This window comes from Scyliorhinus torazame, chromosome 2, assembly GCF_047496885.1.
Source record: "Scyliorhinus torazame isolate Kashiwa2021f chromosome 2, sScyTor2.1, whole genome shotgun sequence".
Classification (NCBI taxonomy): domain Eukaryota; kingdom Metazoa; phylum Chordata; class Chondrichthyes; order Carcharhiniformes; family Scyliorhinidae; genus Scyliorhinus; species Scyliorhinus torazame.
In genome coordinates, this window is record NC_092708.1 from 328,218,386 (window position 1) to 328,241,451 (window position 23,066).

The window sequence follows — 23,066 nt, forward strand, 5'->3', positions numbered from 1 at the left end:
ATTTCTGGTGCAAAATTGAGTAGCTTGGCACTAGATGGTCAAAAATAGAAGGGTAAAAGATTAATAGTTGTAGCAGTGAGATTTGTGTAGACTGTGTTAATTGGAATTTAGGATGCACAAGGTGCAAGTAGTTTTGTCTTTAATTATAGGCAGCAAGGTTGAGGGATTACAAATTCTTTTACGATAAAATTGAAACGTATACCTGTTTTATGTTTGTGGAAACGTATGTTTATATGTTACAGAATGTACACAATTTGATTTATATACTATTGTCTAACTCATTATGGTCTATGTAAAACTACAATTAATGCCGAAGATTATTGATTTTATTTTATATATGTTAACTGAACTATACAGGAAATTGACTCTATTTTAATTTGGACAGACACCTAGAAATAAACTGGAGAATCTGAATGTTTGTATAGTTTTCTGCCCCATCTAACCACAGACAATTTGGCATGTTTTTCTTTAAATTGCATGAAAACTGCTTAACAAAGATGCTGAATTGATTAGTGGTTAGAAAAATTCACACTTAACCAACAGTATTTTACTTCAGATGTTATTGTGTAGCAAACCAAATACCATATAGGAAATGTCTTAAACTAAAGAAGTATACATGCACGAGTACAGCATGGGCATTTTGATGGCTTCTGCCAATCCATTATTGGTACATTTAATTGGGTATTTTTGAATTTGTTTCTAACTGCTAAATTTCCAATCCGTTAATTTTCATTTTTTGGAAACACCACTATAAAAATGAATTTAATTTTCGGGAACTCAAATTTGATTTTAAAATTGTAATGGTGAAAAGAATTCAACACTCCTTTCTCAATCTACTACTTCCAATAACAGCTTCATATTCCTGCCTATGTAACCTAACCACTGCCTCTATCTGGGACTTTAAGATGCAACCATTGCTATTTTGCAATATATACTCCCAGGCTATTATGAGCTGTGCAGAAATATGTCAAAGATTTAGAAATGTCTGTGAGTGTTGCTGCATATGAACTGGCTGAGAGGAATGATCAGAGTAATGCGAGAAGATCTGACAAAAATGCAATACATGTCAAACGGCCCCATTTGAAGGCTGATGGCTTTGATTAAATTATACGTCGGTTAACACAACTTGAACAAAACCAGTTTCAATAGCGTAAATACATGGATTGTAAGTTTTAATGCAAAATTAAAAGATTGTTTTGTATAGACAGTGGACAGAAAGGGACTTGTTTCTCTAGGTACATGCTAAGTACAGGAATTCTGTACCATTAGCCTGTGATTCCTCCAAATTTTAACAGATGGAAAACCAATTGGAACACAATTCTCCAATATGCATGCCTAGCATGTTTCAGGGGTGCCAAATTCTCCTGTACCGTTGTTCATTGGTATTCAGCTGTGGTATAAAAGTGCCTCCCACAGGGAAGGAGAGAAAATTGAAAGGTGCTTATCTAGTCTGTTGTAATGTATCTCCTAACGGCCAATTGGAGTGGAATAAATTGATTTCTTGGAGGCATTCAGTTGCTTTTACTGCCTACCAAGTTTTTTAAAAATTGAGAAAAGAAACATGGTCTGTAAAGGATAAAAATAAATGACCTTTTCTATCTATTGTATTTTCATATTCTAACTGTGATTGTATATAATGCTGACCAATTGTGAGGATAGATCCTTTCACGATCATCCGGCATTGAATCATTCGATTGGTCAGACTGTCATCAGTTTGATGGGACAAAGCAATTATATTGAATTCCGGACGAGGAATAGGATTATTTTTAATTTAATTTAATCGATATCTTCAGTTATATTTTCATCAGACTATGGGCTGTAAAATAGTTAAATAAGTGATTATTATGAGGTGCAACAAAAACTCCTGACTGTAGCTATTGCCTGCTAGTTATTCTTGATCTTTTTAAAACAAAATATTTGTATTCCAATTTTTAACCTTTTTACAACGCACAAACCCAACCCCAACACCATCCTGCCCCAACACCATCCTACCCCCCACCCACCCCTTGAGGGCAACCAGATTCCCAAAATGTAAGACCAACAAACCCCATCTTTGATGGAATGCTTCATCTGCCCCTCTCTGAGTAAATTTCATTTTCTCCTAATACAGAACACCATTAGATTCCCCAGCCGTCGAGGCACAAGGGGGAAGAAGTTGACCTCCACTCCAACAGAACCCTTCAACAAGGCAAAGGCTAAAACATCTGCCCCTGCACCCGTCTTAGCTCCTGCAGATCTGACACCCCGAATATGGCCTCCAGGGGACCCGACACCAAATACAAGTGCAGAACCCCAGACATGGTGCTGAAAATCGACCCCCACAATTTCTCCAACTTTGGGCAGGACCAGAACATATGGGCATGATTGGCTGGGCCCCTCCCACACCGCTCACAACTATCCTCTACCCCCTCAAACACCTGGCTCATCCTTAACTTTGTTAAGTCCGCCATGTACACTTTAAATTGAATCAACTACAGCCTCACGCATGAGGTCGAGGAGGCGTTAGAACTTCGCACCGTAGCCCTTCTTCCAAACCATCCCCAACTTTTCCTCCCACTTGGTCTTATTCTTCATGGACTCCTTGCCCTCCTCCATAATTCTCCCGTAGATCGCCAAAATGATACCATTCTCCAGCCCCCTCACTGACAGCACCTTCTCCAACAACGAGGAGGACGGTACTGCCGGAACGTTCGGGAAGACCTTTCTTGCGAACATTTGCACCAGCATATACCTGAAGCCCTCCTCGACTGGAGCCCGTACATCATCCCCAACTCCTCCATGCTTGTGAACCGTCCCTCCACAAACAGATCATTTATCTCTTTCACTCCTTTTTCCCCCCATCCCTGGATCTTCGCATCCATCCTCCCTGGCTCAAACCCATGATTCCCTCTATTCGGCATCACCCTTGAACCTGCCCTTGACTTGAAGTACTGTCGTAATTGCCCCTAAATCTTCAGCGTGGCTACCACAACAGGACTACCCGAGTACTTCCCAGGGTCGAATAGTAACTGCGTCTGCAACCCCGACCTTTTTCAAGAACCCACCTGCATCCGCACCCACAAAGCTTCTGTCTCTTTACTCCAGACCCCCACATAGAACATTACAGCGCAGTACAGGCCCTTCGGCCCTCGATGTTGCGCCGACATGTGAAACCACTCTAAAACCCATCTACGCTATTCCCTTATCATCCATATGTCTATCCAATGACCATTTGATTGCCCTTAGTGTTGGTGAGTCAACTACTGTTGCAGGCAGGGCATTTCACGCCCTTACTACTCTCTGAGTAAAGAACCTACCTCTGACATCTGTCATATCTATCTCCCCTCAATTTAAAGCTATGTCCCCTCGTGCTAGACATCACCGTCCGAGGAAAACGGCTCTCACTGTCCACCGTACCCAATCCTCTGATCATCTTGTATGCCTCAATTAAGTCACCTCTTAACCTTCTTCTCTCTAACGAAAACAGTCTCACGTCCCTCAGCCTTTCCTCATAAGATCTTCCCTCCATACCAGGCAACATTCTGGTAAATCTCCTCTGCACCCTTTCCAATGCTTCCACATCCTTCCTATAATGTGGCGACCAGAATTGCACGCAATACTCCAAATGCGGCCGCACCAGAGTTTTGTACAGCTGCAACATGACCTCATGGCTCCGAAACTCAATCCCTCTCTGCCAATAAAAGCTAACGCACCGTACGCCTTCTTAACAACCATCTCAACCTGGGTGGCAACTTTCAGGGGTCTATGTACATGGACACCGAGATCTCTCTGCTCATCCACACTGCCAAGAATCTTACCATTAGCCCAGTACTCTGTCTTCCTGTTATTCTTTCCAAAATGAATCACCTCACACTTTTCAGCATTAAACTCCATTTGCCACCTCTCAGCCCAGTGCTGCAGCTTATCTATGTCCCTCTGTAACTTGTAACATCCTTCCGCACTGTCCACAACTCCACCGACTTTAGGGTCATCTGCAAATTTACTCGCCCATCCTTCTACACCCTCCAGGTCATTTATAAAAATGACAAACAGAAGTGGCCCCAAAACAGATCCTTGTGGTACACCACTAGTAACTGGACTCCAGTCTGAACATTTCCCATCAACCACCACCCTTTGTCTTCTTCCAGCTAGCCAATTTCTGATCCAAACTGCTAAATCACCCTGAATCCCATGCCTCCGTATTTTCTGCAGTAGCCTACCATGGGGAACCTTATCAAACGCTTTACTGAAATCCATATACACCACATCAACTGCTTTACCCTCATCCACCTGTTTGGTCACCTTCTCAAAGAACTCAATAAGGTTTGTGAGGCACGACCTAGCCTTCACAAAACTGTGTTAATTATCCCTAATCAAATTATTCCTTTCCAGATGATTATATATCCTATCTCTTATAAACCTTTCCAAGATTTTGCCCACAACAGAAGTAAGGCTCACTGGTCTATAGTTACCGGGGTTGTCTCTACTTCCCTTCTTGAACAAGGGGGACAACATTTGCTATCCTCCAGTCTTCTGGCACTATTCCTGTAGACAAAGATGACTTAAAGATCAAAGCCAAAGGCTCAGCAATCTCCTCCCTAGCTTCCCAGAGAATCCTAGGATAAATCCCATCCGGCCCAGGGGACCTATCTATTTTCACACTTTCCAGAATTGCTAACACCACCTCCTTATGAACCTCAAGCCCTTCTAGTCTAGCAGCCTGAATCTCAGTATTCTCCTCCACAACATTATCTTTTTCCTGTGTGAATACTGACGAAAAATATTCATTTAGCACCTCTCCTATCTCCTCGGACTCCACGCACAACTTCCCACTACTGTCCTTGACTGGCCCTACTCTTACCCTAGTCATTCTTTTATTCCTGACATATCGATAGAAAGCTTTAGGGTTATCCTTGATCCTACCTGCCAAAGACTTCTCATGTCCCCTCCTGGCTCTTCTTAGCTCTCTCTTCAGGTCCTTCCTAGCTAACTTGTAACTCTCGAGCGCCCTAACTGAACCGTCCCGTCATGTCTCATCTTTACATAAGCCTCCTTCTTCCTCTTGACAAGTGTTTCGACTGCTTTAGTAAACCACGGTTCCCTTGCTCGACCACTTCCTCCCTGCCTGACAGGTGCATACTTATCAAGGACACGCAGTAGCTGTTCCTTGAACAAGCTCCACTTGACCTGCCCACTACCTCTGCATTCACCATCCACTAACTTCGGAAGGGCCAAACCCCTTACTGCTGCCCCCTTTGGAGCACCGCCTTCCTTATCCTGGTTACCTTCCCTGCCTACAATGACCAGACCTGTCTGTCTACTCCTCCATTGAATGACTTTGGCAAGAAGACCAGCAGACACTGGAACAGAAACGGGGATTGTGGCAAAATGTTCATTTTTACTATCTGCACCTGACAGGGGAGACTATCCCATCTCACCAAGTCCCCCTTCACCCTCCCTACTAATCTTGTGAAATTAAGCTAATGATGTCATGCCCAGTCCTGCGCCATCTATACCCCGAAATACCTAAAATTAGTTGGCGCTACCTGGAATGGCAACCCTCCCATTTCCGCCCCTGCACCTGGAGAAGACACCACAAAATATTGACTCTCCTTAAATTTATCTTGTACCCCAAAATGCCAACATTTCCTTCGCGACTCCATTATGTCCCTCACAGACGAACCCGGGTCCGAAATGTAGAGCAGCATATCTTTTGCGTACAGTGACACCCTCTGCTTCAACTCCCACCCACCATGATCTCCTTCCATAAGTCCGAACCCCTCAGAGCAATGGCAAAGGGCTCAGTCGCCAACGCGAACAGAAGAGGGGACATGGGATACCCTGCCTCATTCCCTGAAATAGTGGAAATTATCTGAATTCGTATAATTTGTCAGCACACATGCTGTCGGGTCCTTGTATAACAATTTCACCCATGCCACAAACTTAGGCCCAATCCCAAACTTCTCCAACACCACGAACAAATAACTCCACTCTGATGATGCCTCCTCCGCATCTAATGCCACCTCCAGCTCCCTTCCATTTGCCGGAGACAGCACCACATTCATCAGCTGTTGCACGTTTGACGACAGCTGCATGCCCTTGACGAACCCCATCTGATTCTCCCCCAACCACCTTTGGAAGGCCCTCCACCAACCTCACTGTCCAGGAGAGCAGGGATACTGACTGATTGGCTGTTGCGGGGAAGATTTGCATCGGGCGGTTAGTGCTTCCAGAAAGTGGACCTCAGCAAGACATCCTCCGTGTTCGAGTGAAGGCAAGCATCCAGCAGAGCGGCGATGCTGATTGACTGTTGCGAGGAAGATTTGCATTGAGTGGTCAGTGCTTCCAAGAAAGTGGTTTGTGGAGGAGATGTTGTCAAGGGACAGTTAAACCCCAAACACTGCTTCAGTGTTTGCGCCTCCCCTCCCAGTCACTGAGGACCACAAGCGAAGAAAAGAAAAAGGGGGAGAGAGAGAGAGAGAGAGAGAGAAAATAAATTTGCAGCAAGGTGCCTGAGTGTTGAGGCTTTAGCTCAAGAGGCTTCGGCGAGTGGCATCTCTCAGCGGAGTACAGGTAATCTCAGGTAACATCCTCTTAACTTTCCTCTTTATTCTTGGTGCAATTGGGATGGAGAAGAGGTCAGTGATATGCTCCTCCTGCAGGATGTGGGAGCTCAGGGAGAATTCCTTTGACTCTGATGACTGCACCTGTGGGAAGTGCGCCCAGCTGCAGCTCCTGGGATACCGAGTTAGGGTGCTGGATGCAATCAGGATCATCCAGGATGCTGAGCACTTTAGTGAGGCGGTCACACCTAAGATGCTGGCAGACAGTAGCTGGGTGACCAACAGGAAAGGCAAATGGAGCAGGCAGAGAGTGCAGGAGTCCCCTGTGGGCATTCCCCTCGTAAACAAATATACCATTTTGGATACTGTTGGGCGAGATTACCGTTCAGGTGAAAACAGCAGTAGCCAGAACTGTGGCACTATGACTGGCCCTGGGACACAGCGGGAAAGGTTAAATGTAAACAGGACCGTAGTGATAGGAGACTCGATAGTTAGGGGGACCGACAGGAGAGTCTGTGGCGCACACGGGAGTCCAGGTTGGCATGTTGCCCTCCGGGTGCCAGGATTAAGGATGTACCTTGAGCGACGGTAGAACATTCCAAAGAGGGAGAGTGAGCAGCCAGAAGTCGTTATGCACGTTGACACAAATTATGTAAATAGAAATAGGGATGAGGTCCTGAGGAGTGATTTTGGAGAGCTAGAAAAAAGGTTAAGAAGCAGGACCTCGAGGGTGGTAATCTCTGGATTACTTCCAGTGCCACGTGCTACTGAGGGTAAGAACAGGAGAATATGGCAGGTGACTGCGTGGCTAAAGAATTGGTACAATGGGAAGCGATTCAGATTCTTAGATCATTGGAATCTTTTCTGGGGCAGAGGTGCCCTGGTTAAGAGGGACAAGTTGCATCTTAACTGGAGGGGACCAATATTCTGGGGGGGGCAGATTTGCTAATGTTACAAAGGAGAGTTTAAACTAGTTTGGCAGGGGGGTGGAATCCTCAGCAGCAGGGAAGCAAATGAGGGGCTGGAAGGAGATGCAACAGCAAGCTGAAAAGACATGACTGTCAGGAGCACGGCAGGGAGCGGGAAAAACCTGCTGGATAAAATTGCATCTATTTCAATGCAAGAAGGCTGACAGAGGCTGATGAACTCAGGGCACGGATAGGTACATGGAACTGGGATATTATAGCTAGAATTGAAACATGGCTAAGGGAGGGACAGGACTGGCAGCTTAATGTTCCAGTGTACAGAGCTTTAGGCGGGACAGAGGTGGAGGAAAGCGAGGAGAGAGAGTTGCATTTTTGATTAAGGGGAGCATCACGGCAGTAGTTGGAGATTAAATATCCGAGGGATCATCCAGCGAGGCTTTGTTGGTGGAACTAAGAAATAAGAATGAGATGGTAACTTTATTGGGATTGTACTATAGTCAAATAGTCAACGGGAATTAGAAGAACAAATTTGCAGGGAGACTTGAAGTAGTAATAGGGCTGTCATAGGGGATTCAATTTTCCTAACATAGACTGGGACAGCCATAGTATTAAGGGCTTAGATGGGGTGGAATTTGTTAAGTGTGTTCAGAAAAGTTTCCTTGGGCAGTATGTGGAGGGTCCTACAGGAAAGGGTATACTCGAGAAGGAAATTAGGAGGCATTGGGTTGCTTTGGCTGAGAGGATCAAGGTGAATCCAACGGGATTCTTTAAGTATACTAAAGGGAAAAGAATAACTATAGCGAGACTAGGACCCCTCAAGGACCAAAGTGGACGCAAATGTTTGGAACCGCAGGAGATAGGCGAGGTTCTCGATGAATATTTTTCTTCTGTGTTTACCGTGGAGAAAGACATGAAGACTTGGGAACCTGGGAAGGTTAGTGGCGCGATATTGGGGACAGTTCGTATTACAGTAGAGGAGGTGATGGACGTATTAAAATGTATGAAGGTGGATAATTCTGGGCCTGACCAGGTATATCCAAGAACACTGCGTCGACGAGAGAAGAAATTGCAGGAGCCCTGGCTGAGATATTTGCATCATCGTTAGCCACAGGTGAGGTACCAGAAGACTGGAGGGTAGCAAATGTTGTGCCCTTATTTAAGAAGGGCTGCAAAGAAAAAAATGGGAATTATAGACCGGTGAGCCTAACACCTGTGGTGGGTAGGTTACTAGAGAGGATTCAGAGAGATACGATATACAGGCATTTGGAAAGACCGGTTCTCTGCATGCCTTCTAGCTACCTCCAAAATCTCCTCTATCAACTGCTGCCATTCCTCTTGCACCTCCCTACTCACCTGCGCCTTGAATGAAATGGCCTCACCCCTCACTACCACCTTCAATACCTCCCAAACCACCACCGACGACGAAACCTCCCCATTTCAGTTAAACTCCAAATACTCCTCAATCTCCTTCCCATATTCGCGCAGAAATTCAGGTCTGCCAACAAACCCACATCTAATCTCTACGCTGGACCCTTCTCGAAGACCATATCCACCCAGTGCAGAGCATGGTCCGATATCACGATCGCTGAGTACTCTACCTTATTCACTCCCAACTAGCGCCGCCTTCCCCACCACAAAAATGTACACCTTGTGCACCAGTGAAAAGAATTAATACTCCCTATCCCATGGGTCCACCCCCCAAAAAATATTAACTGCCGAGTATCCAATCCGGTATGGCCGCCAGCATTTTCCTTCCAAACCCTACGTTGTCCCTATTTGGGGTATATACGCTAACCAGCACCTGGTCTGCCACCACCTTCTCTCCGGACGCTACTGTCGAAGCCTGAATTGAACAGCTGGCTCACCCAGCCCTTCCTTAGCCTCATATGGGCCTTTACCATCAGCTGGGTCTCCTGTAACAGCACCATGTCCACTTTCAGGCCCTTCAAGTGTGGGCAAACACGCGCTCTCTTCACCAATACCCCCAACACTCACATGTTCCATGTCACCACTCTGACTAGGGGTCTCTCACCCACCCACCCTTTGTACCCACCATGACCATCCGCCTGGCAGGCTGGACCCAGCTCCGGCCCTAGTCACCGTCACCCCACCCCCCTCTCCCAGAAACCCCTCCATCACTTTCTCTTGAAAACACCACATAATAACAATAGAATTTCAGGTCTTCTGTGCTCCAATCAATCAACACTATCTGGTCATTGTGATGTCCCCATAAGTTGGTATTGTGTTCAGCTGTGCATAGTTACAACATTTTGGGGCAGAGGAAGAATGGATTTGGGGAAAAGTAAAGGCTGAATGTTCACTCAGTGTGCAGGGGTCTCTCAGTTGTGAGGTTTCTTTTGACCCAGAACTGAAGGAGCACTTGCCCAATGAAACATGAAAAATAATGTACTGTTTATTACCTTCTCTCACCTTTTTCTCTGATAGAGACAGTTCACTCTTTGAAGAAATTTGTTGTTTGAAACAAACTGGAATACCGTCAGAAACAGAACACTTCAATGAGTAGATTACCACTACCCTTTTTGAGAGTGCGTTCAGCAAGCTTGCTTTGTGGAACAGTTGGATTGCAAAATCCTTTTGAAGCTGTTCCTTTGGCTCTGGAGGGAGCAAATCAGTCTTTGATAGCTGGCGGTTTAAAACGTCTAACCTATTTTCAAAAGATTGCACATTTGTTTTTATCAGTACAGTAAATATTTTCTATCATGCGGGGAATGTGGTGAACTGATTTCCACAAATTTGAGGAGCATCAAAATCCTATTGAACAACACTGCTTTGAATAGCACTCACAAATCCTTAAAACAATTTTTTGGGCTCATTATCAACTGTTATGGGGACGAGTACTATCCACCAAAATGCTGTACAGAAGGCAGTTTAGATGGTGGCAATCAATCCCTTAATATTTCTCTGGACCAGGCAGCAACGGTGGTGCAGTGGTTAGCCCTACTGCCTCACGGCGCCGAGGTCCCAGGTTCGATCCCGACTCTGGGTCACTGTGTGGAGTTTGCACATTCTCCCCGTGTCTGCGTGGGTTTCGCCCCCACAACTCAAAAGATGTGCAGGCTAGGTGGATTGGCCACGCTAAATTGCCCCTTAATTGGAAAAATGAAATGGGTACTCTAAATTTATATATTAAAAAAATATTTCTCTGGACCAGCTGCAATTTGTGCACACAACATCTTGACCAAGATGATGTCTTGTGCCAAATTAGCATTTCCTGTGTAAACCCCACTTTGTACACCCCAGAAGCTCTTTGGTATCTTGGATTTGGATTTGTTTTATTGTTGTGTGTACCGAGGGACAGTGAAAAGTATTGCTGTGTATACAATCCAGACAGATCATTCCATACATGAAAAAAACCATAGGGCAAACATAAATACAGAATGTAAATACATAGACACAGGCATCGGATGAAGCATACAGGAGTGCAGTACAACTCAGTAGAGAAGCCGTTTGAAGTGTTCAGATCAGTCCATAAGAGGGTCATTCAGGAGTCTGGTAACAGTGGGGAGGAAGCTGTTTTTGAACCTGTTAGTGCATGTTCTCAGACTTTTGTATCTCCTGTCCGTTGGAAGAAGTTGGAAGAATGAATACCCCGGGTGGGAGGGGTCTTTTATTATGCTGCCCACTTTCCCAAAGCTGTGGGAGGTGTAGACAGAGTCAATGGATGGGAGGTGGTTTGCGTGATAGACTGGGCTGTGTTCATGACTCTCTGTAGTTTCTTACGTTCTTGAAGCGAGCAGTTGCCATACCAAGTTATGATGCAGCCAGATGGGATGCTTTTAAAAAATATATATATATTTTTATTAAGGCATTCATAAATAAACATCAAATACAACCAAAACCAAGACCAAAAAGAGACCAAACAGAAGACCACATCATAACTAAATAAGTAACCAACAACCACAAGCCCCCACCGGATAGAATGCTTTCTATGGTGCATCTGTAAAAATTGGTACGAGTCAATGTGGACTTGCCGAATGTCCTTAGTTTCCTGAGAAAGTATCAGCGAAGTTGTGCTTTTTGGTCTTTATGTCAACGTGGGTGGACCAGATTGTTGGTGATGTGCACACCTAGGAATTTGAAGCTGTCAACCATCTCCACCTCAAAGTCATTGATGCAGACAGGGATGTGTACGATACAGGCGAGGATACTAACCGTAACGAGGAACTGTGCTAACAAGCCAGGGGAAATCGCTGCCTTAACATCCTCTTTGTCAGGAAGCTGAGACTGAGTACTTGAATCATGTCAGCCCAATTATGAGTTACATTTGTTTTGATTAGTGTTAAAACAGAAAAAAGTATTTTTAACACAAAGACCTTGGCCGGGATTCTCCCCTACCCGGCGGGGCGGGGATCCCGGCTGGATGGAGTGGTGGGAACCACTTGGCGTCGGGCCGCCCCAAAGGCGCCGAGAATCCTCACCTTTAGGGGCCAAGCCCTCACCTTGAGGGGCTAGCCCCGCACCGGCGGGAAAGGCCTTTGGCGCCACGCCAGCCGGGGCCGAAAGGACTTCGCCGGTCGGCGGACGTCCGCGCGGGAGCGTCAGCGGCTGCTGACGTCATCCCCGCGCATGCGCAGGGGGGGTTTCTCTTCCGCGTCGGCCATGGTGAAGGCTGTGGCCGAGGCAGAAGGAAAAGAGTGCCCCCACAGCACAGGCCCGCCCGCGGATCGATGGGCCCCGATCGCGGGCCAGGCCACCGTGGGGGCACCCCCCGGGGCTAGATCGTCCCGCGCCGCCAGTCCCGCCGATAAGGTAGGTGGTTTGAATCACGTCGGCGGGACTGGCATGACAGCAGCGGGACTTCGGCCCATCGCCGGCCGGAGAATCGCCAAGGGGGGACCGGCGCGGCGCGATTCCAGCCCCCGCCGAATTTCCGGTGCCGGAGAAGCCGGCGGGGGTGGGATTCATGCCGCCCCCCCCCCCCCCCGGCGATTCTCCGACCTGGTGGGGGATCAGAGAATCCCGCCCCTTATCTTGTCACTTTTACTCTGTTTAGACTTTCAGAAGAATGTACAGAATTGGAAAGATTATTCAGCCCTTGTAGCTGGTTCAAGAGCAACACACCACTTTATTTGATCTGCACATTTCAAAGTTTTAATCCATGGTACTCTTTTGCAGCTGTAATGATGAAGCCAGAGTGACTTCCCTGGACATCAAGGCAGCATTTGACTGTGGCATCAAGGAGCCCGAGCAAAAGTGGAGACTTTGGGAATCGGGGAGAAAACTCTCCACTGGTTGTAGTCATGCCTAGCACAAAGAGGAAGGTTGTGGTTGATGGAGGCCTATCATCTCAGTCTTGAGTTATTGTTGCAGGAGTTCCTCAGGGTAATGTGTTAGGCCCAGCGCTATTTAGCTGCTTCATCAATGACCTTCCTGCCATCATGAGGTCAGAAGTAGGGATGTTTGCTGATAACCATGTTCAGCACCATTCGTGACCCCTCAGGTACTGAAGCAGTCTGTGTCCATATGCAGCAAGATCTTGACAACAAAAATGCTTGGGCTGATGAGTGGCAATTAACATGCCACACAGTTTGCAGGCATTGACCATCTCCAACAAGAGAGAATCTAACCAGCTCCCCATGGCATTCAATGGCATTAAATCACTGAATCCCCTTTTATCGACATCCTGGGATTACCATTGACCAGAAACTAAACTGGACTAACCATTTAAATACTGTGGCTACACGAACAGGTCAAAAGCTTGCAATAGACTTTTGGAGCCAAGTGCAATTGATTTGCAATCTTGCATAATGCACGTTCCTATCCCTTCTTGAGATGTATCGACCTCCAAGACCATCTCTTTTCTTGGGATGTAGTATTGTAAAACATGCATCTCTTCTCACAATGCCCGCTGAAGTGACTCAAGCAGATATGGTCCTCCTGTCATACATATGGAACATCCTTTAACAGCTAAGTTAGGTATGTATGGTGCTAAAAAATTGAAAAAATCTTTGTCCTGGAGAATAGGCACATCTTTGGTTTTGCCTGGGTCAGGTCAGAAATTGAGTAAATGGAGCCAGAAAAGTTAATCTGGACTTGCATTTCTTGCTGTAGAATCCTGCTGTTGCCATCAGTGAGTGCAGATTTTGAACATGAACGGTTTTTCTCATCACCACAATATAATTAATATGCAAACGCATACAGGATATTTTCTACAATTCTATCTGCATGTCGCTGGAATAGATCCTGACTGATGGATAAATCAAAAGGTAACCTCTGGAACCAATATCTTTGAAATGGTGTCTTGAAAGTGGTGATTTCCTGAGATCTTTCTTCCAAATGAACCGACTAATATCTGTGTTTGCTGTCCAACTAGGAGAAAAACCTTCCTCCTGTGAATTTGGGATTTAGTTCCTCTAAAGTTGGAATCTTGTGTGGGCATCCCTTTAGAACCAGATTTGGTCGCTCCATGCCTACCTAGTCTGCGCCGTCTGTTTTCCGTACATACGTGATAAAACTGCACCAGTCGGTGTGCATTGATGCACAAGGCGGATAATGGCATTACGCTCCATGTTGTACAACTTGCTCTTAAGCTTCTCCTGTATGTGCACGCTGCACTTTCTCAGAGGATTGATTGACAGAATTGCATCTTCTTTGAGGGTTAGTACAGTACCTAGAGATTCTGACAACATTAAATTTGTCCGGAACTGCTGTAGGTCATGGGCTGAGTCAGTGCAATTATTCTTGGCCTCTTCTGCTGCACATGGTATTGGTAATTTTGTATATGGTGTTGCTAACTTTGGTTGGATCTTAATTTGTTGCCCGTTGTGTCTTTACTTAATTTGCTCTGCTTCTATAACCTTTGCTCTATAGTCGCCAGGTATCTTTATGATACCGCCACGAGGTTCAAGTTCAAGTGCTGATCACTAACTCAATACACCAATTAGTAAGATTCAAATCAAAACACATTTATTATACACAGTAAATCACTACTCACGCATAAAACTACTTACTAGACTATTTCTATCGCTAAAAGGCCTATCGCTAAAAACTTAGCTTCGGAACTGGCCCACCAGGTCGGGGGAATAAATGGCCTTTCGTTCGATCCTGAGTCTGCAGGATTCAAAGCTGGTATAGACTGGTAGCTAGGAGCGCCTATCCCGTAGCGAGGGTTGACTGGAGACTTACTTGGTTGATGCGGCAGCTAGGCAGTTCACTGTAAAGGGTTGTTTCGAGCTGCTGAATGACCCTGCCAAGAAGGACAAATTGAACTTGGGGACTCTACTTTATAGTCCCCAGGGGCTTCACGCCGTTCGGGGCGGATCCCGTATCTGGTTCCAAGTGATTGGACAGCGTTCTGATCACTTGGATCGATTTCTCCAATACTGGAGCTATTCCCTGATCGCTGGGCGGTCCCTAAGTGTCCGTTGGCCTTCCTTTGTCTTGGCTCCTGCTGGCACCGAGGAGTCTGGCTTGGCCTTATTTACCTTAAATGTTTCAATTGTACCTGGGGATCGCTCATTAATATGCAGATGGCTGTTGGTTTCAGTGCTGTCTGGGTTTCTGCAAGTTCTAATACACAGGATACTTAGCACCTGCTAGTTTTTCCTGGCTTGACTGAATTTCCCTGCATTCTTTGCAGATCTCCATTTTAAGTCAGGAAGTGGCCAACCCAGGTGGCTACAATGGTCACAATGTTGAGATCACTACATGATAACCTTGCTTTTGTTGATCCGCTTGTGTCTAAAAGTAGGATAATTGTGGTTTCCATTCAGACTGGCTGTAGTTGCATTTCAATGTCAGTGTACCAATGTAATGAATGGGTGACCCATTAGTATTCATAGGTTGTATCATTGACTTCCAACAATCCATTTGTATATATGAATGGCAAGATGTTTGCGCTCACTCTTGCTGGGCTGTGAGCGTGTGCTTGCCCCTTTTTTTGAGTATAGATACAAGAGACGATAGTAGAAATTGGGCTTGTTCTCCTTGGAGCAGAGAAGATTAAGAGGCGACCTCATTGAGGTGTTCAAAATTCAGAACTATTTTGACAGGGTAAAGAAGGATATTCTGTTTCCTCTCGTTGGTATGACAGTGACTGGGGGTCACAATTTCAAGATGGTCAGCAAGAGAACTAGGAGTGAGATGAGGAAAAACTTCTTGAATCAGATTTGTTGGGGTTTGGAATGCGCTGCCTGGTAGAGTGGTGGAGGTGGATTCCAGAGGAGGTTTCAAAAGAGAGCTGGATTTTTTTTGAAAGTGATGAATTTAGAGGGCAATGGGGATGGGGCTAGGGAATGGGATTAGCTAGGTTGCCCCTTTGGGAGCTGCTGCAGACACGATGGGCCGAATGGTCTCCTTCTGTGCTGTAAATACACAATATGATGCTGATAGTAGCAAAAGCAACTGTTTGACTTCATCCATACATTGTCACATTCACATTGTGGAAGGCCTGTATATTTTCCAGTTGGAAGATTTTTCCGTTTTAAGTCATCATCACCCTGGTCAATCTGGCTGCTGGCCCCTTTGTGCTTATGTTTATGTTGGAGTAACATTGTGAGTACAGAGTGTTCTTTGTGGTGAACCACTGTATTAGGGGATGTAAGGTAGGACCTGCACTGCAGGTTCGCCGGTAGCCCCTACCGACTGGCTCCGCCCACTAAGATCTGTATAAATATGCGTGACCTCCATTGCCCTGCCATTTCGCCAGCTGCAGCAGCAGGCCACGCACCTGACTGTAATAAAGCCTCAGTTGTACCCAATCTGCGTCTTTGTGCAATTGATTGCGCATCAATTTATTGCAGTCAGATTTTTCCACAGAATAGATATCAGAATCAAACCAGATCGCCTGCAGCTGGATCCGCACTCGCCCGACGCCAGAAAAGACTTTACTCACTGGCTAGCCTGTTTTGAGGCCTACATCAACGCTGTGGACCCCGTGCCAACGGAGGCTCAGAAGATAAACGTCCTGTACTCCAGACTGAGCTCCAGCGTGTTCCCGTTGATCCAAGACTCCTCGAATTACGTGAAAGCAATGGATCTCCTTAAGGAACACTATGCTCAAAAGCCGAACACGCTCTTCAACAGGCATGTACTTGCCACCCGCTCGCAACTACCTGGTGAGTCCATCGAAGACTTCTGGCGCGCCCTAATTCCACTCGTCCGGGACTGTGACTGTCAGGCCGTTGCGGCCGCTGAACACGCTAATCTCCTCATGCGCGATGCTTTCGTGACGGGGATTGCGTCGGACCGCATTTGAGAAACTGGAAGGGGCCACGCTCGAACTAGCGGAGACGAAAACCTTGGCGCTCTCCATGACGGTCGCATCCCGTAATGTACAGTCTTACCCCTCCCGCCGCGCTGCCCACCATTCTACCCCTACCTACCCCTCCTAGACCCCGCCGACGACCTCCTCAGCTGGGGCCCTGCCTTCCCAATACGCCTGCGCCGCACGCCGATCCACGCACCCCGGTGGTCCCCGCTGCTACTTCTGCGGTCAGCAGAAGCACCCCAGCCAACACTGCCCAGCCCGCACTGCCATTTGTAAATCCTGCAGTAAGAAGGGCCACTTCACGGCTGTGTGCCAGGCTCGCGCAGTCGCTGCGATCAGGCCCGCTATCGCCCCCTCCCCCACGCCAAATGCACAATGGGAGCCGCTATCTTCTCCTCCCGGGGCCATGTGCGACCAATGGGCGCCGCCATTTTGTTCCCCACAGGGTCTCCGGACATCCCGAGATCGGAACCGCACACGTTCGCCATCAGAAGCATCCGACGTCTACCCGCAGCTCGCTTCAATGATGCTGGACCAATATCGCCCGCACAACCTGGCCACCGCGTTGACGACGGTGAAAATCAACGGCCACGTGACCTCGTGCCTGCTGGACTCCGGAAGCACCAAAAGCTTCGTACACTCAGATACGATAAGGCGCTGCTCCCTCGCGGTCCATCCTGCCAATCAAAGGATCTCCCTAGCCTCCAGAACCCACTCCGTCCCAATCCGAGTCTTCTGTACAGTCACCCTCACTGTGCAGATCGTAGAATTTCGTAACTTCCGCCTCTATGTCCTTCCTAATCTCTACGCTGCACTCTTGTTGGGCCTGGACTTCCAGTGCACTCTCCAGAGCCTCATCCTCAATTTCGGCGAGCCCCTACCCCCTCTTATCGTTTGCGGCCTCGTGACCCTCAAGGTCAACCCTCTTCCCTCTGCCAATCTAACTGCAGATTGCAAGCCCGTTGCCACTAGGAGCAGACAGTATAGCACCCAGGACAAGACCTTCATCAGGTCCGAAGTCCAGCGGCTGCTTAAGGAGGGTATTATTGAGGCCAGCAACAGCCCCTGGAGAGCTCAAGTGGTAGTGGTTAAAACTGGGGAGAAACACAGGATGGTCGTGGACTACAGCCAGACCATCAATCGGTACACGCAGCTCGACGCGTACCCCCTCCCAAGCATATCTGATATGGTCAATCAGATTGTACAGTACCGGATCTTCTCAACAATTGACCTGAAATCCGCCTGCCGCCAACTCCCCATCCGGAGGTCGGACCGTCCATACACTGCCTTCGAGACGGATGGTCGGCTCTATCACTTCCTTAGGGTCCCTTTCAGCGTCACAAACGGGGTCTCGGTATTCCATAGAGGAAATGGACTGAATGGCCGACCAGTACGGTTTGCGGGCCACCTTTCCGTACTTAGATAATATCACCATCTGCGGCCATGTCCAGCTGGACCACGATGCCAACCTCGATAAATTCCTCCGCACTGGCAGTCTTCTCAACCTGACCTATAACAAAGAGAAGTGTGTGTTCAGCACGACCCGGTTAGCCACTCCATGCTATGTAGTCCAAAACGGACTTCTCGGTCCCGACCGCATGCGCCTCTTGGAGCTCCCCTCCCCCACTGCCCCAAGGCCCTCAAAAGCTGCCTGGGGTTCTTTTCCTACTACGCCCAGTGGGTCCCAAACCATGCAGACAAGGCCCGCCCACTCATTCAGTCCACCCAATTCCCTCTCGCGGCCAAGGCACAACATGCTTTCGCCCGCATCAGAGCAGACATCGCCAAGGCCGGGATGCGCGCGGTGGATGAGTCACTGCCTTTTCAAGTAGAAATCGACGCTTCAGATGTCGCCCTTGCCGCCACTCTAAACCAGGCAGGCAGACCCGTGGCATTCTTTTCCCGCAAACTTCATGCCTCTGAATTTCGACACTCATTCGTCGAAAAGGAGGCCCAAGCTATCGTTGAAGCTGTGCGGCATTGGAGGCATTACCTGGCCGGTAAGAGATTCACTCTCCTCACTGACCAACGGTCGGTAGCCTTCATGTTCAATAACACACAACGGGGCAAGATCAAAAATGATAAAATCTTGCGGTGGAGAATCGAGCTCTCCACCTATAATTACGAGATTTTTGTATCGCCCGGTAAACTCAACGAGCCCCCAGATGCCCTCTCCCGAGGTACATGTGCCAGCGCACAAGTAGACCAACTCCGGGCCCTACACGACAGCCTTTGTCACCCAGGGGTCACTTGATTGTACTATCTGGTCAAAGCTCGCAATCTGCCCTACTCCGTCGAGGCAGTAAGGACAGTCACCAGGGACTGCCAGGTCTGTGCGGAGTGCAAGCCGCACTTCTACCGGCCAGACCGTGCGTGCCTGGTGAAGGCTTGCCGCACCTTTGAACGCCATAGCGTGGATTTCAAAGGGCCCCTCCCGTCCACCGACCGTAACACATACATTCTCAGTGTGGTCGATGAGTACTCCAGTTTCCCCTTCGCCATCCCATGCCCCGATATGACGTCTGCCACCGTCATCAATGCCCTCAACACCATCTTCGCTCTGTTCGGTTTCCCCGCCTACATCCACAGTGACAGAGGATCCTCATTCATGAGCGATGAGCTGCGTCAGTTCCTGCTCAGCAGGGGTATCGCCTCCAGCAGGACGACCAGCTTCAACCCCCGGTGAAATGGACAAGTAGAACGGGAGAATGGGACGGATTGGAGGGGCGTCCAGCTGGCCCTACGGTCCAGGAACATCCCAGCCTCTCGCTGGCAGGAAGTCCTCCCTGACGCTCTACACTCCATCCAGTCACTATTGTGCACCGCCACTAATACCATACCCCATGAATGTGTTTTTACCTTCCCCAGGAAGTCCACATCCGGGGTGTCGCTCCCGACTTGGCTCGCAGCTCCAGGACCGGTCCTTCTCCGTAGGCACGTCCGACTCCACAAGGCGGACCCCTTGGTGGACAGGGTTCACCTGCTCCACGCCAACCCTCAGTATGTCTACGTGGAGTTCCCCGACGGCCGCCAAGATACTGTCTCACTCAGGGACCTGGCACCATCAGGTTCCACCCCAACACACTCTCCCACCCATGCGCCCCCCCCCCCCCCCCCCTCCCACCACGGCGCCAACATTGACCCCACCAGACCAACCCCCCCCTTCCCGCACAAGAGGACAAAGAGGCACGCTCCCGGAGTTCCCCGATGACTGGCCAGCCCAGCCACCACCGCCATCGGTGCCACCTCCACCACCGACTTCGCCGCCACCGTTATGCCGCTCCCAACGAAGCACCAAAGCACCGGATCGGCTGAACCTTTGACAGACTCTGGACCGTCAACGTGGACTTTTTTTTTTTCTTCCTTGTTTTCCCCATTCTTAACACTACATAATTGCACTGTGTGTATATAGTTTTACATCACCCCCACCGGACTCATTTTTAACAGGGAATGAATGTGGTGAACCACTGTATTATGGGATGTAAGGTAGGACCTGCACTACAGGTTCGCCGGTAGCCCCTGCCGGCTGGCTCCGCCCACTAAGATCTGTATAAATATGTGTGACCTCCATTGCCCTGCCATTTCGCCAGCTGCAGCCACGCATCTGACTGCAATAAAGGCACAGTTGTACCCAATCTGCGTCTTTGTGCAATTGATTGCGCATCATTCTTATAAGCCTTTCTCCTCTGTAATTGGTTTACTGGCATCTGTTGAGGGTTCTGAACATGTGCGGTCTTTGGGTGGGCTTTTCCAGTCTAAGAGGATGACCAGTAGGCAAGACCTGTTTTGCTGGAGCTCCTGTTTTCATCGCTGTTCCTGCTACTGCTGTTCTGCTGAGTATCTGTTGTTTATTTATGAAAAGAAGTTCCGTTTTGAAAACAACGCATTCAACTACCTCCTTTGTGGTCTCAGGTTACCACTGTCTACACGGGTTACTGGCACGCTCCCTTGTTGCTACCACTACGCTGCATATACTTTTATCGCTCCTCACCGAAACAGATTTCCTACATAGGTGAGCCCGGAGCCCTTGCATCACATACTTTGCAAAGATCTTGGAAAGTGGGACAGCTTCCTGGTTGGTAAACCACATTTCTGATATGGCTTGGTTGCTTTCTGCATCCCGATTCCTATGCCAATAACTACACCTAATGCTGGCAGATGTTCTTGTCCAGCCACAATATTTCTGACCATCTTTTAATAGTGTGTCAATATGGCCTTTTTTTCTCCAAAAGGTCTTTTTGGAAGGCTTCATTATCTGTTCAGATAGCTCCGTTTATGAAAAATTGCAGTCTTTGCCTTTATCACAGCACCCGCTGACAAATTGATAATTGATTCTTGTGGCTGCTGTCTGTAATTTGTCAGCTCCAAATGGTGAATTTTGAAGTTCACTTTTTAAACAAAGCTGAATCGGCTTAAAGGGCTTGTCTGAGGAGTACGCAAGCCTCATTCCCGATTGACTATCTGTAAGTTCGCTGCTTGTTTATATGGTTCTGTGATGGATAAATCGAAAAACCATTGATCCATCTTTGTCTGAAAAACCCAGGGAGCGCCGGAATTGGGACAGGATGCAGCCGGTAGATCCTGGAAGAGGCCTGCCCCAGGACTCCTGATAGCCATTACGCCTTGCGATCTAACCACAATGGGCGGGACCCAGTCTTGCATGACTAAGTGAGTTTAAGAACACACAGCCATGCTGCGCTGGATCGGTCAGCCGCCCAGTCGCACGCCGAGGAGACCCCAGCTGGGCACCGTTCAGTACTGGTCCCCACAAACTTGGCCCAGGTGGAATGGTACATGGGGGAGTCTCCCAGGTTATCAGAGGCCCCGGGGTGGTTGGTCTTCGGGCAGGTTGGCAAAAAAAAAATGAGAAAAGTTTGTTTTGACATAAAATATACCTGTTGGTCACAGTCACCACGCCTGAGGAGATGGAAAATTTTATCACTGTTTTACAAATTAAAAAAACAATTATTTGGGGTTCTCATTCGGTATCCTAACAAATGTTGGGGTCTGTTCTGGTATCCTAACAAATAGTTTAGCATGCATGTATTCATATGTAGCATTTTTACAAGGTTGGGACCTCCTTTTTAGATATACCTGCTGCTCCTGGCATGGTTTCCTGAACTTTAATAGGACCAAGCCTGATCTGGCTTGATTGTAATGGTTGGTGATGTTAAAGATTGTGTTGAAATAAGATTCTGCTGGTGATTGTCATGGGAATGTCCCTTTAAGAAATTTGTGTTTATCAAACAGCTTCAGTGACGTCATTGTGTGGGTGTAGATGGGCTGTGGTTCTGGCTTTTACTTTCGTTTTGAGCTGGGAGCTGTTTGTGGCTCTGTGTTTTATTTTTGGTTAAGACATTTGGGAGCTGCATTCAGACAAAGAAGGTGTATTTTGGTCTCTCTCTATATATGTTAAACGGTGTCCAGATCACTTGCTAATTTAAAAGTGATACCTGTTTTCTGTAAAGGATTCAAACCTACTGTTTTGTGAAAAAGGGATTGTCTGATTTATGGATGTTGTTAGTTGAGTGAATCAGAAAAAGGGAAATTATAGAGTGCTGTAGCTGTGTGGGGGGTGTATGTTTGTAGTTGATAAAAATGCTTATTGTATGTGTTTATAAAATGTTAACTGAATTTGTAGAATAAAGTTTGTTTTTCATTTTAAAGTGCTCAAGGCCTCTTTTGCATAACACCTGAAGAGTAGGCCCTTGTGCTCCTCGTAACCAAAATCTATAACCAGTTGTAGGTCAGGTGAACTCCATGATATACTTTGGTGTTCTCTAAACCCTGGCCCATAACAATGATAGTCTCATGGATGCCCAGTTTTCTGTTGCTAGACTATCTGATCAGTACCAACTAAGGAGTCCATGTCACTCCAGGACTTTGGCATTATCCCATCACTGGAGCCTGCAAACACAGACAATGACTAGAGGTAATGGTAATAATCTGATTAATTATAATTGCTAATGCCACCTTGTTGAATTGATAACTTTACCCAGATGCATGTGTCTAGTTTTGATTAGCTGTATTGACTTTGTTGGATATTCTAGTCTTCTTATTCCAAAGATATAGACAACAGAAATTAACCCAGATGTAGTTACAATAGCTATTTTGATGTGGTTAGAACGTTGTTTAAACTTGAAAAAATCCTTTCTAAAATAGAGTCCGTTTTGAAATGACACCCAGTATAGTTTTTGAATTGAGGTAAAAGTCAGCACTCCGTCTGAAGCAAAGAGGCACTTCTACCCTGGGTGTCTTGCAACAGTGTTAGGTTGAGCCACAATTCCCAATATAATTGGCATTTGCAATGCGAGTTTCACTGTTTGTATGAAAGTATTTATCTCTTACTGGTAATAATAGCGGCGCCTC

The 23,066-nt window shown here is 47.3% G+C and overlaps 1 protein-coding gene across 3 annotated transcripts in view; it reads left to right on the forward strand.

The window, feature by feature from the left end:
- Nucleotides 1-23,066, forward strand: part of trim9 (tripartite motif containing 9) — a 148,411-nt gene that overhangs the window by 40,464 nt on the left and 84,881 nt on the right. The window lies entirely within an intron of this gene.